The 16,697-nt window shown below is 44.6% G+C and overlaps 1 pseudogene across 1 annotated transcript; it reads left to right on the top strand.

Annotated features, from left to right (window-relative positions):
• The first annotated feature begins 10,221 nt into the window (after positions 1–10,221).
• On the top strand, positions 10,222–11,189 carry LOC309567445 (annotated as a pseudogene). The gene is made up of 3 exons: positions 10,222–10,238; positions 10,382–10,499; positions 10,694–11,189. The product of its transcript is annotated as an uncharacterized misc_RNA (transcript).
• The last annotated feature ends 5,508 nt before the right edge of the window (positions 11,190–16,697 follow it).

Raw genomic sequence — 16,697 nt, 5'->3', positions numbered from 1 at the left:
CTTTGGGATGAATTAGAGCAGATACTGCGAACCAAGTTTTCTGGTCAAACATCAGTGTCTGACCTCACAAATGCTCTTCTGGAAGAATGGTCAAACATTCCCATAGACACACTCCTAAACCTTGTGGACAGCCTTCCCAGAAGAGTTGAAGCTGTTATAGCTGCAAAGGGCGGGCCAACTCAATATTGAACCCTGCGCACTAAAGCTGGCCATACACTAGCCGAAAAATCGTTCAAACTCATTTTCGAAAAACGAAAAATCTGCCGTGAGAGCAGATGATCGTTCCATCATGTAATGACCGATAAATTGTTCAATGGACATAAATGAATCAATTTTTCGTTTGTTTTGTCACATATGCCGGTTGCAAACAGTTCGGGCGAGAAACACATTAACCTTTCAATTTATCGTTCGTTCGGCAGAATTTTCCAAACTGTTCATTTGATTTTTCGGCTCTGAAAAGTTAAAATGGATTTTCTATTTGTGCCCATTAACTGGCCAAAAAACAAACGAACTGTCCAAATGACCGATTTTTCGTATAGTGTATGGCCAGCATAAGACTGGGATGCCATTAAAGTTCATGTGCGTGTAAAGGCAGACGTCCCAATACTTTTGACAATATAGTATAAAATATATCTTTTGCTGAATAAGCAAACCTTGGAGCAGATACTGTTACACAATCTGCTGAGTAACGAGGGTGATTATATAAGCCCAGTGAGACAGATATCTGTGTGTTTTTGTCGTATTTGGAAGTTTGTTGATATGTCTCACACAGAACTAACTGCCTCGTTTTCTTAAAGGGTAACTCCACTTTTGTGGGGGGGAAAAAAAAAAATCGCAAATATTGAAAAAACCATATAGCGTATACAATTGCGACCCAATCATATTGTAATTGAATGTTATTAAAAATGACCTTTCCTTTTCAATCTGCAGCTGATGTAATTTTCTGAAAATGCAATGCAATATGGCTACCTGGAGCTGTTCTGTACATAGAATGTATACTGACCACACCCCAGAAACATAATTTCCTGCTTGTGTGATTGGCTCACCGATTTTCCCAGAAGTCTGCCTAAGATATGAGTCAGATTTCTGGCATCCCCTGCAACAAAAATGTCATTTTTGATGAGATACTCCCAGTAGGAAATCATCTAAAGGGATACAGGCCCATGTTATATTCTCCGTGTTGTGAGAGACACAGGACTCTGATCTGGAACAACGGATGTTTATTCAGGACTCACTGTACACTCCAACGTGCATTACAGGACAGCTCGGTATATATCAATGCATCTCTTACATGTGTCTAAGATGGCCACTCTGCCCATTGACCCTTGTCATCACTCCTGGGTGGAGCCAGCCTTAAAGTGACAGTACATGTGAAACCCTTCAGGTATAACAGCCCAGCAGCTTTCCTCATTAGAGCCCTGCAGCTGCCACAGCTGATAGATAATTCTGAAACCACTCCCATTAGACCCACTCAGCACAGAAGAACAAACAGTGATTTCTTCAGAATAACAAAAGGTAGGAATCTGCAACAAAGATGTTTTAAATCCTTGTAATGTACAGAGATCACCCAGAGGGGAATGTTTTCTTCTCAACAAAAGTGGAGTTACGCTTTAAAGCCATAGCTCAAGACTCACTCTTCTTATTAAACGTGGACAATCCGGGTGCTGGCTACCATAGTCAGTCTCCACTTTCCATCCAAGAAATTAAAAAATATCAGCCGCACTCTGAACTTAGCGCCTCTTTCTGTAAAGCACCTGAATACAACCCTTTTTAACGCGTTTCACCACTCCTGGCCTGCTAACAAGTATAGAGAGAACGTGGCTAAAGTGGTGAAACGCGTCGAGGAAGTTGGTTTTCAGATGGAGGCACTGTTGTATGCAGTCACTTTGCTGACAATTAATAAATAACAGCAAAAGGAGCTAAGTTTTATTATTTCACACTTTTCATAGCTTAGTCTTCTTACTGCAACATTGCTGTGGAGCTAAAACATCACCTACTCCCTTTTTGTGCTTACTTTAGAGCTTATGCTGTGGGGGTCTCAAAAAATCCACAACCAGCTGAAATGACTGGGCTGCCCTACACATGACAAGCGCGTGCTATGTCCAACTGTACACATGTTAACCTAGGGTATTAGGCTGTATTAGGTAGGGGGAGGGTATTTTTTTTATTTGTAAGGTACAATGTTGTTCTTCTTTTTATGGATATAGGGGGTGGGATTTGGGTAGTGACACCTATTTAGGCGATTTTACTCTTTAACCACTTCCATACTGCTGAACATCATATGACGTCCTGGGCTTTCAGTAGAGATATCTGGTTAATGGGTACAGCTGCAGGCATCATTCACATATCTTTTTTTTCTGCTGGTGATTCCCTTCACAGTAAAAACATTCATAGCGGCTTCTACTGGCTCGCCAGTGAAATCGGAGCCAGAGAAGGAATCCAGCCAGCTGGCAGTGGAAGTTTACCATAGAGCTGACCGAGGACCAGATGGTCCCGGTCATCTCTATGATGCTAGGAGGCCAGCCCCGGCAGTTGTAAACACTGTTGTGTGTTCAGCTGGAAAGCCTAAGATCTTTTTTTTTTTTTTATCTCAAGCTTTCCAGGCTAGAGGAGAGATCTGGGGTCTTAAAGACCCCAGATCTCTCCATAAAAAGGACCTGTCATGCCATATTCCTATTACAAGGGATAATTACATTCCTTGTAACATGAATAAAAGTGATAAAAAAATGTTTAAGGGAAAGTGTAAAAATTAAAATAAACAATAAAAAAGAAACTTCAAGTGAACCTGTCCCCTCGTGCTCGCATGCAGAAGCGAACGCATACATAGGTCACGTCCACATATGTAAATAACATTCAAACCATACATGTGAGATATCGCTGCGAATGTTAGAGAGAGCAATAATTCTAGCCCAAGACCTCCTCTGTAACTCTAAAAATTTTAAAGCGTACCCTATGGAGATTTCTAAGTACCGAAGTTTGGCACCATTCCACGAATGTGCGCAATTTTAAAACGTGACATGTTAGGTATCTATTTCCTCGGCGTAACATCATCTTTCCCATTATCCGAAAAAATTGGGCTAACTTTACAGTTTCCTTTTTTTTTTTTTTTTTTTTTTAATTCATAAAAGTGTTTTGCTTTCCAATAAAATCACATTTGAAAAATTGGTGGGCAAATACCGTGTGACATAAAAAATTGCAATGACCGCCATTTTATTTCCTAGGGTCTCTGCTACAAAATATGTATGATGTTTGGGGGTTCTGAGTAATTTTCTAGCAAAAAAATTATCATTTTTACATGTAGGCAGGGCCACTGATAGGGGGGGACCACCAGCCCTCTTGTAGGGGGCCCGAGCACACAGGGGGGCCCACACAGAGAGGGAGATTAGTGGTGAACAACAAATACAGAAATCTTTCTCCAGCACCTGAATCTGAACTGTCCTTCTCACTGCTATCAGCTTTTATCTGTTGAGAAAGAGACAGTTGTCCCTCACTAATCCCCCTCCCTTGTGTGGGCCCCCCTCCCAGCACTTATCTCTGCTCAGGAGTTTATTTGTAAATTGTAACTTTGTTTCTCTCTCTCTGTCTCTCTGATCACTGAGCTCCAACTGCCCAGCCTCTATATTTTTCTCATCTCAGCTTCTTTTTTATTTAACATAGTTTTTTTTTTGATTTAGCAGGAATTATGTGAGTTATGTTATATTTATGTCTGCTAATAGTGTTTTTGTTGTAATTTTAGCTAAATATATTTTTAATATTTTCTTGGGGGGGCCCTGCCAGGTAGTCTGTACGGGGCCCCGTGATTTCTAACAGCAGCCCTGCATGTAGGAGAGGAATGCTGAATTCGCCCGGTATGGAAGTGGTTAGCAGTGTCTAGAATACCCATGGGTACCACCTTCTTTTTTTTTTTTTTTTGGTGGGGGGGGGGGGGAATAATGAGTAAATACATAGGATTGTAACCTCTCTTGAGCAGTACCCTCAGAACCCTTCCATTTGAATTGTATTGTACAGTAACTGTATGGTCTCCCTTCATTTTGTACAGCACTGCACAATCTGTTGGCGCGATATAAATTCTGTATTATAATAATAATAAAAAGAAGAAGAAAAAGAGGAATGCATAAGCCAAACATACCCGTGTGTAATTATGTAACCCGCATAGTCCAAAAAGCTGATCCAATTATTAATGATCAAATGTCTTCTTCAGCACATTCTCCTTCTATTACATCTCCTAGAATGCTTCTGCTGACAGCAGTGACTACAGTATACAGTATACACGTATCACCAGGAACAGCCCTGACTTACGGGGATGGTCAGTTTCATTTTAACAGCAGTTTCGTTTCTCCATCTTAGTTCAAAGCTCTCACTGGGAGTTGCCTGAGCTCAGCCCAACCCTTCTATTTCTGTCTCTGCTTGGACGGAGAACGATGACTGTTGCTTTCTGCTTATGGAGCTCAACTTGCTGTTTTCATAGGAACATGTTGATAACGTACAGGTGCATCTCAAAAAATTAGAATATCATCAAAAAATGATTTTATTTTAGTCATTCAATACGAAAAGTGAAACCCATACTTTATATAGATGTGTTACACACAGAGTGATACATTTCCTGATTTAGTTATTTATTTTGATGATTATGGCTTACAGCTCGTGAAAACCCAAAATTCAGTAACTCAGAAAATTAGCATGTTACATAATACTAATGTAGCACTACTCCCTTGGGAGCTGCTGGTTACGGGTTCCCCTGGGTTACCATTAGCCAGTGTTGCCAACCCCCCGGAGTGAAATTTACTGGCAGAACGCCAAAATTTACGGACGGCACCAATTTTTTACTGGCACTGCAAAAATGTACATAAAATAGCCATTTTCAGTGCTAAACCGTGCAAATATGAATAATTAAACTATAAACATGTAGATAGTGTTATTAGCAATGTGTTTAAGTAAAACAAAATTCATAAACCATATTTAAGTGCTGCCTGCCAACCAAGTTGCCCTTGCCAACAAGACCTTTCTCTTCTATTGCTGACTAAACCAAGACAACTAGATTTTTAGGACCAAAAAAGCACATACGAGTTTTTTTTCACGGTGCACAAATGCAAAGTGAGTGATTCAGAGCCGGTTCACACTTATGCGGCTGCAGCGTTCGCATGTAATGTCGGAGCGCACTGCTCCTTCACTACATGGGATCGGCTGTGCGGTGCGAGTTTAGCCATACACTTTGTATGGCTAAATTCGCACCGCACCCACAGCAAACACGCACATGACCCTTTTTTTGCAGCCGCATCAGGATCGGATCACACAGCGGTTCACACTGCGATATGCGATCAAACTGGGGGTGTCGTTAAGATTACATTGACACCCCCAGCGTATCGCATATGGCAGTGTGAACTGCTGGGGGTGCGTTTGCAATGTGGGAACAGGCTGCGGATTCGCAGCTTTCCCACATCGCATAAGTGTGAACCGGGGCTTAGTCTATATAACATGCCAAACTGTTATCCTAAAGTAAGTATTATTTAAATGTAGGTAATACTACTAGTAGCAGAGACAGAGTAGTAGTAATTACATTTAAATAATACTTACTTTAGGATTTAAGTTTTGCCTCCCTGTTATATATTACTGAGTGAGTCTGACTTTGCATTTTTGTCTGTGGCTGCTGTGCACTATGAAAAAAACTTGTATGTGCTTTTGTTGGTCCTAAAAAGGGACTCTCCAGGACTGGTGACTGGTGGTGAGGAAGGTAGCTGTTAAAGTAAAGTAAAAAAAAGTGACTGTTCACCGGGGGCCCTCTCTGGCTAAGTCTCCAGTCCTCTCCTCTGTCCTAGAACTCTCTCCTCCACTCTGCAGTCACAGTCCACTCCACAGCCACACCTGACGACATGACAGTCTCTCTCTCCTGTCTCCTCCAGTCTCCCCCCTCTCCGGCTCCCCCAGTCTACTGTCCTCCTCCTGCACTAACACTAGTCCCACGACGTCTGACTCTGCCTGACCTCCACCACCATGAGTCTCTCGAGTCCAGTCCAGTCAGTGACAGTCTCTCTCTGTCACTCAGACTCACTCCGTCCAGCCAGCCACAGCCACCGACTGACCTGGTGATGGACCTGGCCCCCTGAGCCCCCTCCTGCCGTTCAGTCATCTTGTGCCAGCCGAGCTGACTCCTCCATGCAGCCAGCCAGTGCTGTATTTTAGCCTAGGCCAACAAGGCCCAGGCCTAGGGCGGCACTTTTCAGGGGGGCAGCAAAAAAGCCGCCCCTCCCCTCCACCTGAGACTCTATTGGCCACTGGTTACTAGAGCCGCCTCTCTCTTACCCCCTCTCTCTCACCCCCTCTCTCTCTCTCGCTCTCTCACTCTCCCCCCCTCTCTCTCTCCCATCCCCCTCTCTCACCCCCCTTTCTCTCTCTCTCTCGCTCTCTCTCATTCCCCTCTCTCACCCCCTCTCTCTTGCTCTCTCTCTCATCCCCCCTCTCTCTCATTCCCCCCCCTCTCTCATCCTCCCCTCTCTCTCTCACCCCCCCCCCCTCTCTCTCATCCCCCCCTCTCTCTCTCTCATCCCCTTCCTCTCTCTCTCTCACCCCTCTCTCTCTCTCTCTCTCATTCTCTCTCTCTCACATCCCCCTCTCTCTCTCTCACCCCCCTCTCTCTCTCTCATTCTTTCTCTCTCTCTCACACATCCCCCCTCTCTCTCTCTCTCACCCCTCTCTCTCTCTCTAATTCTTTCTCTCTCTCTCTCACACATCCCCCTCTCTCTCATCCCCCCCCTCTCTCTCACCCCCCCATCTCTCTCTCTCTCTCTCGCTTTGATCCCCCTTTCTCTCTTCCCCCTCTCTCCCTCCCTCCCTCCCTCCCTCACCCCCCCTCTCTCTCTCTCTCTCTCTCATCCCCTCTCAGCCCCCTCTTGTGAGATCTCAGGGGTTTATGCTGGGAATTGTAGTCTTTCAAATTTGGAGGGAGTCACATCCGTTAAAAGAGGAGTGGAGCAAATTTACATAGGAGAAGGGGGGGCACCCAATTTTAGTCTTGCCTAGGGCAGCACAAAACCAAAATACACCACTGCAGCCAGCGTCTCCTGTTCTCGCGGTCTGCCCCGCCCCCGTCCAGCATCCATCCACTCGGCTCCTTGGCTATTTATATGCTGGGGCCGGGGGGCAGTGTGCGGCGGCACTGGCGGGAAAATTGAAGGTAGGCGCAAGACACAAGTGTTTATCTGAGACTGTCCGACAGACTCAAGGATCGCCGTGCATGCGCAGTTCTGATAATGCCACCGCAGCCATTGTTTTTACTGGCACTTTTCTCCTGCTACGGGCATTTACGGGCAGGTGAAAAGTGCCCTGTTTTTACTGACTGTCCGTAAATCTACGGACGGTTGGCAACACTGCCATTAGCAACAACATAGCAGATTAGCATTTTTCAAAGTGCCCCGTGGACACGTGTGTCAAACCCAAGGCCCGCGGGCTGTATCCGGCCCACAAGGCCATTTCATGTGGCCCTCGCACCCAGGGCTTTTTTTTTTTCTTAACCCATAACCTTGCACACTTTGCGCCCCTGAACTCTGCACCTAGTGCACCCCTGAATTCTCTGAACTCTGCACTCTGTACATAGCACATCCCTGAACTCTGCACACAACACACTCCTGGTATTTATTGTCCCATTAAGATTCTCCCACTGTTGATAAAACTTGGCCGCATTCACCATTCAATGCATTTTGGAGGGGTAGGGGACGTGGGCGTGGTTGAGCACCTATTTTGAGAAGCAAAGGCCAGAATAAATTTATATAGTCTGGCCCTTTGAGGGCAACCACAATGCTGATGCGGCCCGCAATGAAATTAAGCTTGACACCCCTGGTCTAGGAGCTTTGTTTTTTTAGTTTTATTGAGAACTTAGATAGGAGAAGGGAATAAGTGGGATACTCCAACTTGAATAAACTATGCACAATTTGCTGAGACGAAGTATTGCTGTGTGCGGCAAGGCTTCATCTTGTCACTAGCGGTGAAGAAGTAATTAGTGAGCTGCTTTAGATAAGCTGAACTGTACTGCAGGACATACTTCAGGGCCCTTCCTGGCACCCCCTTTGTTCCTGTTCTTCAGGGTTTTCTATACGGCACCCCCTTTACTGTAACACTTCCTGTGTGAGCTAGATCCTTGATCCCCTGACTTCACTGGAGTGGTCCCCCTTCCTGGGCAAACCTATAGGCAAATCTCCTGGTACTCACGGACACTGTTTTTCCTGAGAGACTCTGCCAGCAACTCCATTGTCAGCTCCACTGGATCTTCTGCAGGCTCAGCTCCACACCTGGTTCACTAGGCTGACTGCCTAAGACCACCTTCCTCACACACAGCAGGAGGAGAGACAGCCATCCACCTCCTCCTGGGACTCTGCTTCCCGCCAAAGACGCCCTGTCACATGTCCCCTCAGTATTTATGGTCAATCCCAGGATGCACTGTGGTGGTGCTTTCCCACTGGGACTGCCATAAAACCTGATGTGTCACTGGCTGGGTTTACTCCACTGTCCAACAAGCTCCCTTATTGGATGCAGTAGGGACACTCACTCAGACCTAGTGAATCACACCTGGAGACATGCAACCTAACAGATCAGGCTCCCCTGAAGGAGCAATAAATGCTTTTGCCTAGCATCTACCTAGGAGGGTGCTACACTAATAAAAGAAAGGATTTTTAATACAGAAATGTTGGCTTACTGAAAAGTATGTCCATGTACAGTATAGTATGCACTCAGTACTTGGTCGGGGCTCCTTTTGCGTGAATTACTGCATCAATGCCGTGTGTCACGGAGGCGATCAGCCTGTGGCACTGCTGAGGTGTTATGGAAGCTTAGGTTGGCTTGATAGTGACTTTCAGCTCGTCTGCATTGTTAGGTCTGGTGTCTCTCATCTTCCTCTTGAAAATATATCTCACAAATTCTCTATGGGGTTTGAGTCAGGCGAGTTTGATGGCCAATCAAGCACAGTGATGCCATGATCATTAAACCAGGTATTGGTAGTTTTGGCAGTGTGGGCGGTGCCAAGTCCTGCTGGAAATGAAATCAACATCTCCATAAAGCTGGTCAGCAGAGGGAAACATGAAGTGCTCTAGAATTTCCTGCTAGAGGGCTGCGCTGACTTTGGACTTGATAAAACACAGTGGACCAAAATCAGCAGATGACCTGGCTCCCCAAATCATCACTGACTGAGTAAAAGTTAGCATTTAATTTGGAAATCAAGGTCCCGGAGTCTGGACGAATAGTAGAGAGGCACAGAATCCAAGTTGCATGAGGTCCCGTGTGAAGTTTCCACAGTCAGTGATGATTCAGGGAGCCAAGTCATCTGCTGATGTTGGTCCACTGTCTTTTATCAAATAATTGCTGTTGTGTTAACCTGTTAGACCCTGACTTTTCACATGTAGCAATTTGGGATCTTTGCTGGGCAGATGCAAAGGGCAGCATCTCATGGAAGGAAGCAGCAAAGCACACACTGATTTTTTGTTAAACAGGCATACAGGACAAGAGAAGTGATACTTTGCAGACACCGCAGAGTCCATGCATACAGAAAAAGAGAAGATACTTAGAATGCAGTGCACCCGGGAAACACAACAGTATCACAACTGCAATGGAAGACTTATCCCAGCCTTAGTCGATGTCATTAAGGCCCTGTTCACATGTAGTGATTTGGGATTCACGGGCTGGCAGTATCCCCGTGATTCTGCCTGCAATTCCAAATCACACTGCAATGCTGGCAAAACGCAGCATATGTGTTTGTGTTCCTTCCATTTTTAGTGGCACATCAAAACATGGTGTGGTTTTGGATCCTTGTCTGATAAATCGCTCAACAATCACAGCAAACCCACACCACATTTTGGTGTCACTAAAAATGAATAGAACACAAACACACATGCTGCGCTTTGACAGCATTGCCGTTTCGATTTGGATTGGAATCTGGGTGTGGCGGCGGGCGGAATCACAGGGATATTCTGCCCACAATCCCTAATTGCTACATGTGAACAGTCAGGGCCTAACATGCTAATACAACAGCAATTATAGAAGACCCAGTACCTCAGTCAACAAACTTTGCCAGCAGTTCCCACAATCTCAGATACCTAGTTATAGTATGAATCAATGACAGGAAGAAATTCTGCACTGTAGTTTTAGCCTGGGGAGTCTCTCCCGGACCCTGACACGATAACCGGTGTACATTCTATTCAACCAGTTGACTGAGTCGTTGTGAGGAAACATCAAAGGATGGGATTGGAGCGGAGGTATTTCCGAGCCATACCAGGTTCAGCTGACAACGCCAACTTCCTTGAATCTCTGGCTCTATGCCAGCCACTGCAAAAAGCTGCTCAACTCCATCCAAGAATGATAATGAGGACTGGAGTATTGTTTTTATTTACATACTTAGCTTAGTGTATTTTAGCAAGGGTAATGATGAACATCATCCCAACTTCTTGTTTAAAATGCATCTTCAGCTGGCCAAGGTGGCAAACAGGTCTAATTGCTGGGTGTGCTCCAAACCCCCACCTAGCTATTACACCCCAGCAATGACAGACATTCGTATGGGAATGAAGACAACCAGGAGACACTTGTCCATAGAATTTAATGACACATTCCTAGAGGGTAACATCAATATAGTTCTAATGTTAGCTCTGGCTCCTGTTCTTTGCTGGTCAATCCAATTTGGGTATCCGGACAATTAGGTATGTCTCACGATCAGGCATGGGCATGGTTCCCGGCTTGGACTGGGTGGGGGATCGAGCTGATGAAACGGTTGAATAATTTCTCATCCATTGTGGATAAAATGTTTACTGAAACCGTTGAAGCTGTAAGGGAAACTACTCATGACAATTTTAGTACTGCAGGAGAAGATGGCACTAGATTTTCTTTTGGCTTCCAAGTGGGGGTTTTGTGAATTCATAGGAGAAGACTGCTGTACCTGGATAGCAGACACCAGTGATAAGGTCCAGGCTCATATGGATAAGGTAACCTCACTGCAAGGCAGAGCCAGAGCTAAAGCTAGTGAGGGTTGGAATCCTTTTAAGGCTTTGGGAAGTTTTGGGGATTTTTTGTTATCCATTGGATCTTGGTTGAAGGAAATAGGAGTATATATACTTATGTTGTTCTTGTTTCTATTCCTCCTATATGCCGTGGTGAAATTATCCTGTTGTCTGGTCGACGAGTCATCACAGCCCGAGCAGATGACCTCATCCTGATCGCTGAGACAAGACACCCCGAGATCCTGCCACTGCATCCGACACCAAGGACCCCATCCTGACCGCTGATCAACGCACCACATCATCTCATGTCCTCCCTCTAAATTCACCTCCCTAAGAGCGGAACCCAAGTGTCATTCCCTTTCCACCCGTTATCTTTTTTTTTCTTTTTAACTCTTTAAAATGGATTGTTGACGTGCATGCACACTTATTATTGGGGCAATGTTCATGAGATACACGCTAGTTCAATTGCATAGTGTTTGGCGGGCTTTTTGTTCTACACGTGGGTCTCATTGTAGTAATAGTGCGTGGTCACTCATGCACCCAATGGTGGGAAACTCAGGCACGTGGCTCTGCTCGTTCATGAACATGCACTCCCCTTCCTATTGTATTTTTGAATGTATACATGTCTGTAATTGGTGGTCTTGAAGCCACTCCCCCGTAACCCCCTTTTGTTCTCTGGCTATAAATAAACCTGAGCTCTGCTCTGTAAAGCAGAGATACTTCAGTTGGCAGTGAATTGACTACAGCGAGTGTCTGTTTCTTTCTTTGTCGCCTAGCGCGCTCTGATAACCTTATACAAAAGAGCTGTACAGTGTACTTTTCAGTACAAGGGATTAATGGCGCTTGGCGCGTATTAATATCTACAAGAGTGCTTTTCAGCACAGTGAATACTTCAGTGCACCTAAGAGAATTTCTGTGTTCCAAACCCTATTCATTTCCACAACATTTTCATTACTTGCCTCATTAGTCCAGTCTACATCCAGCCCATTTTTGGCTCTTTAAACTGCCTTGCTTATTCCTTCGTCAACATATCCAGTGTATCGCTCTGCTGTGTTCCTGTTTGACTTTGCCTGGCTGACATTTCTTCTGGTTCCTGATCCTGATCTTTGGCTCCTGACTACACTGATTCCTGGATCCCTGATTATGGCTCCTTTGATTATCCATTTTGGCTTCCTAACCCAGGTTACTGTTTTTGACTACGTTCCTGATTTGTATTATATTTTACTATTACATTAAAAGGTGTGATTTTAACTGTATTTTCTGTCTCTGTCTGGTTCATGGTCCCTGACATATGGACAGCGCACATCCAGTTGGTCTAGGCCTTGCATAGTCACCATTCATGCTCCTTAATAGTATAGTTCCTGTGTTCCGTAAATCAAGCTTTATTACTGCTTACTGCTGTACTTTAGGTGACTTTTCTACTGTTTGTGATGAACTGGATACCCAGTGTCATCTTATGCCTAATCCTTATTACTAATCACCCTGTATGCTAAATTGTGTTAATACCATTGTTAATCCACTTCTATGATTACTTCGCTACCAACTATATCAGGCAAAAATATATTAGGTTTGCCTTTACAAACTAGTTCAGTGCCCATTTCTTTTATATTGTACTGCTGGTTACCAAGTATTATTTTCAATGGTTTTTCTGTGATATTACATGCTTTGTACACTTAACCTAGTGTGTCAGAGGGGCTGAAATTCTTAAGCATTTTGAGGCTAAGAATAGAGAACTTATCCTAATCAGTGGCTCCTACAGGGGTAGCTACACAAAATAAATAGAATAGAGATACTATAGCTTTAATCAACTCAGTAGTGTCTATTAGTGTATAATTCAAAATCAATTAGTGACCTCTAGTGGTGAGAAGTATAACAGCAAAACTTTTGGAACCTGTTATTTTCCAGTGACTTAGAAATATGTTGTATATAGGTAAAAAGTATGTTACGTTGCATCCTTATTACGGTGTCTTAAAAAAGTATTCATACCACTTGAAATTTTCTACATTTTGTTCTGTCACAACCAAAAACGTAAATGTATTTTATTGGGATTTTATCTGATAGACCAACACAAAGTGGCACATAATTGTGAAGTGGAAGGAAAATGATAAATGGTTTTCAAAATTGTTTACAAATATATATTTAAAAAAGTGTGACGTGCATTTTGTATTCAGCCCCTTTTACTGTGATACCCCGAACTAAAATCTAGTAGAATAAATTGACTTCAAAAGTCACCTAATTATTAAATAGAGTCCACATATAAATACATGTGTTCTGGATCAGCGACAAGAGATTGGGACTGTGACCCAATGTCACAACACATGACCCTTCTGGTCACCTGGTGTAGCCCAATGGGTTAAACGGGGAGGAGAAGACACCTGTTCATCGCAAGACGCAAACCCTATCTTTACAGATAAACTTAGACTTGGCTTGCATCTCCAGACGTAATAGGGTGTATACTGGGAAAAACAAAACACCGTAACCCAGCCACTACATAGAGAGGTAAAGATACGGCTTCAGCCTTAACGCCTCCTGACTATGCTCTTCTGTGCTTTAAACTACAGGGGGAAGTCTTGCAGTGCTTTGAGTGGAGCTCTAAGTTGGTGTATATGGGTAAAAAGGGATCTGTGGTTGTTAAATAGACAGAGCAGAGAGGGGTGGCGTATACACCATTGAAAGCATGGAACCCCCCCACTCCCAGTGTTATGTCTCCACCGGTCTAGTCTATAACAGGATCATGAGGTCAAAGCCATGGACACCTCTATACTTAGCAACTGTCCCACATTTGACAGGAAAGTCATGCTTTTCAGTAAGGTGTTCCATGATGAATGTGTCCTGGGATCACAGTGTCACTAAGGGTTACTGCATTAGGCCCGGGCCCCTATGCTGAAATGATGGGCTGCCTGTGGGGTAGGAGGGGATAAGCCCATCCGTCAAACTGGTTGCTATGGTCAGCAGATGGGAATGACAACTGGACAGACCTATCAGGGTGGGTGCTGCTGCCATAGTGATGGGGTTGTTCCCATGGAGGCTATGATGTGCAAAGCTGGCTCTATGTTTACCAGTGACAGCAGCAAGTTGGTGAGCTGCTTTTACAGCACTGCCGATGCACTCAGTTTTGTTTATTGGCCCATGCTGGCCAAGGTATAGATGGAGCAATGGTGGCTGCACGGAGCCCTAAACAGTTCTTCCTCTGTGGGCCACTTTGAGCATACTGGGGTGTGGGTAGTCTGTCTATATGCCATATATGCAGAAGAGCCATTCTGGTACGTGCTGCTATGATTAATTGCCAGCATCCTGGAAGATATTTTTTTTGCCTGTACAAGCTGTTTACTTGTTACAATTCTTAGCTTTGTATTGTAATTACCTCTGTGAAATATTCTCAAATGTGGGCAGATATGTGTGAGAGCAGTTAGTGCAGAGTGGCAGTGGGCTTAGTAATATTACCATTGACTGTAATGGCTGTACTCTCAGCTCCAACTAGGGATCGACCGATTATCGGCAAAGCCGATATATCGAGGGCCGATATACACTTTTTCCGATATATCGGAATCGGCCCCGGAGGTTACTGGTATTGCCGTTATAAAATGCTTGTACCAGAGTAATGCCTTCAGCTAGAGGCATCACCCCAGTACCAGTATCCAAAGTCGACGGTCGGCTGTCTTGTAATGACAACTGATGCGGCTGAGAAGCCGCTCGGCTGTCATTACAAGGAGCGGAAGGGGACGTCCTTCCCCCCCCCCGCCTTCCGCAGCTCGTTCGGGTCTCCCGTTCCACTGGGAGACCTGGGCAACCAGCCTGCACGGCCACCGAAGACCCGATCAAAGCCGCATTCGGTTCTGATCGGGTCTCCATGCAAAAACCCGGAAGTGATGTCATGAGTGACATCACTTCCAGGTACTGTCTGGTGCCAGGTTCAAAAAAATTACAGCATTCAAAACACCAAAACTTGGCGTTTTAAATGCTTTTAAGTGCAGAGGAGGGGTTTGGGGTATTTTAGACCTCCAGATCCCTCCACAACAGTACCTGTCAAAAAAAAAACAACCTTTTTTTTAAAATGTACAAAAATATCGGCCAAAATATCGGTATCGGCAACAAAAAACTGATATCGGTCGATCACTAGTGACAACTATATACTTAAGTGCCAGTAGACTGACAGCAATTGTCACTGGGGTTGGTTAACTCCGCAGGTTAGTCTTTACATCCACACAAACAGCAGTTGCCCCCTTGTGTCTCATTACAAAACATGCACCGTTCAAAGCATCTGTTATAGCAATTCGGACCTTCTGAATTGTCTCTGACACCAACTGCCACGCCAGACAGGGTTGCAACAGAGTTTAAAATGTTAGTTTTTTTCAGGAGGTAAGAACATTTTGGTTTCTGATTAGAACACCCAGCTGCTTGATTGACAGCTGGCTCCAGCTCTTAGCCCATGGCTAAAAATTGGTATTTGGAACATTATGTTTAACTGACATTAATAGAATTTTTAGGTTTCCATAGAAGAAAAAATCAACAGAGATCCATGCAAGTCAGAGAACAATACAATTGTAGCACTCAGTATTTCAGAACAAAATATCCTATGCTGATGCAGTTGCAACATTTTTATTTATCATTGTTTATTAACGTCATTGCGTATTGGTCTGTCGAAACTTACAGCCCATTCAGACTGCAGCGACATGACTTCCAGGGGCGACCTTGGCGTGACTTGCACGGACTTCATATAATTGAAGTCAATGCAAGTCGCCTCCAGGTCGCCCCAAAGTAGTACAGGACCCTTTTTCTAAGTCGGAGCGACTTGTGTCGCTCCTATTAGAACGGGTCCTGTACTATTCAATGGCGAGCGACCGACCGCGACTTGTCAGGCGACCAAGTCGCCTGACAAGTCGCGCTAGTCTGAATGGACCCTTACCATATGTCCTTGTTTGATATTTTTTCCCCTTTTCTTCCTTTGTCCTGTTGTACATTGAAACATTAGTGTGGATCACTCCTGCTGAGCTATTGTATTTTCACAGTGGGGAGACTTTCTCTCCGCCAGATTACACTGATCAGCACTGAAGGCTAAAGCCTGGTTGTACACAGGCTGGTTGTACACAAGTAGGTCTCTGGCGAACTTCAATCCATGTATGGCTGGATTCTGAGTTTGGTAAACAAAATAGAAACTTTGAGCCAGTATGAAAGCATAATTATACTGCAGAAGCATACAATAAATAGGACATATACCATCATGGGCGTCCGCAAGTAGGGGCAAGTGCCCCCCCCCCCCCCTGGATTCTCAACTTCCCCTTTAAAGTGGTTGTTAAGCCACTTTATACCATCCTGTCTGGTCTGTTTAATAATCCTGTGTGCCCCTGTGTATGTGTTTAATAAGAAAATAAGGCAATCTTTAGCAGTTTTTAGAGTGCAGCTCACGTGACCCGTCAGCTCTCTCTTCTCCCCATCTGACAGCTGCCTGCAGTGTGTGGGGCCGAGGATTCCCCGCTGTCATCAGTAGGGAGAGGAGGGGAGACACGTGAGCGGTGACTGGCGCTCTGAAAACTTGTAAAGAATGGCTTATTTTTATAAAAAACAGACACAGGGGCACACAGGATTATTAAACAGACTGTAGACAGGATATTAAACTTTAAATTAAACTACAGCAGCAGGAGGGGCACTGACACAGAAGCAGACAGGCAGGGAGGGAGGAGGGAGGGAGGACAGAGGAGGACTGGTGAGCTGCAGATGAAGGAG

Source organism: Pelophylax lessonae (genome assembly GCF_965119305.1).
Source record: "Pelophylax lessonae genome assembly, chromosome: 11".
NCBI lineage: Eukaryota > Metazoa > Chordata > Amphibia > Anura > Ranidae > Pelophylax > Pelophylax lessonae.
This window is presented reverse-complemented; position numbering and strand designations above follow the sequence as displayed.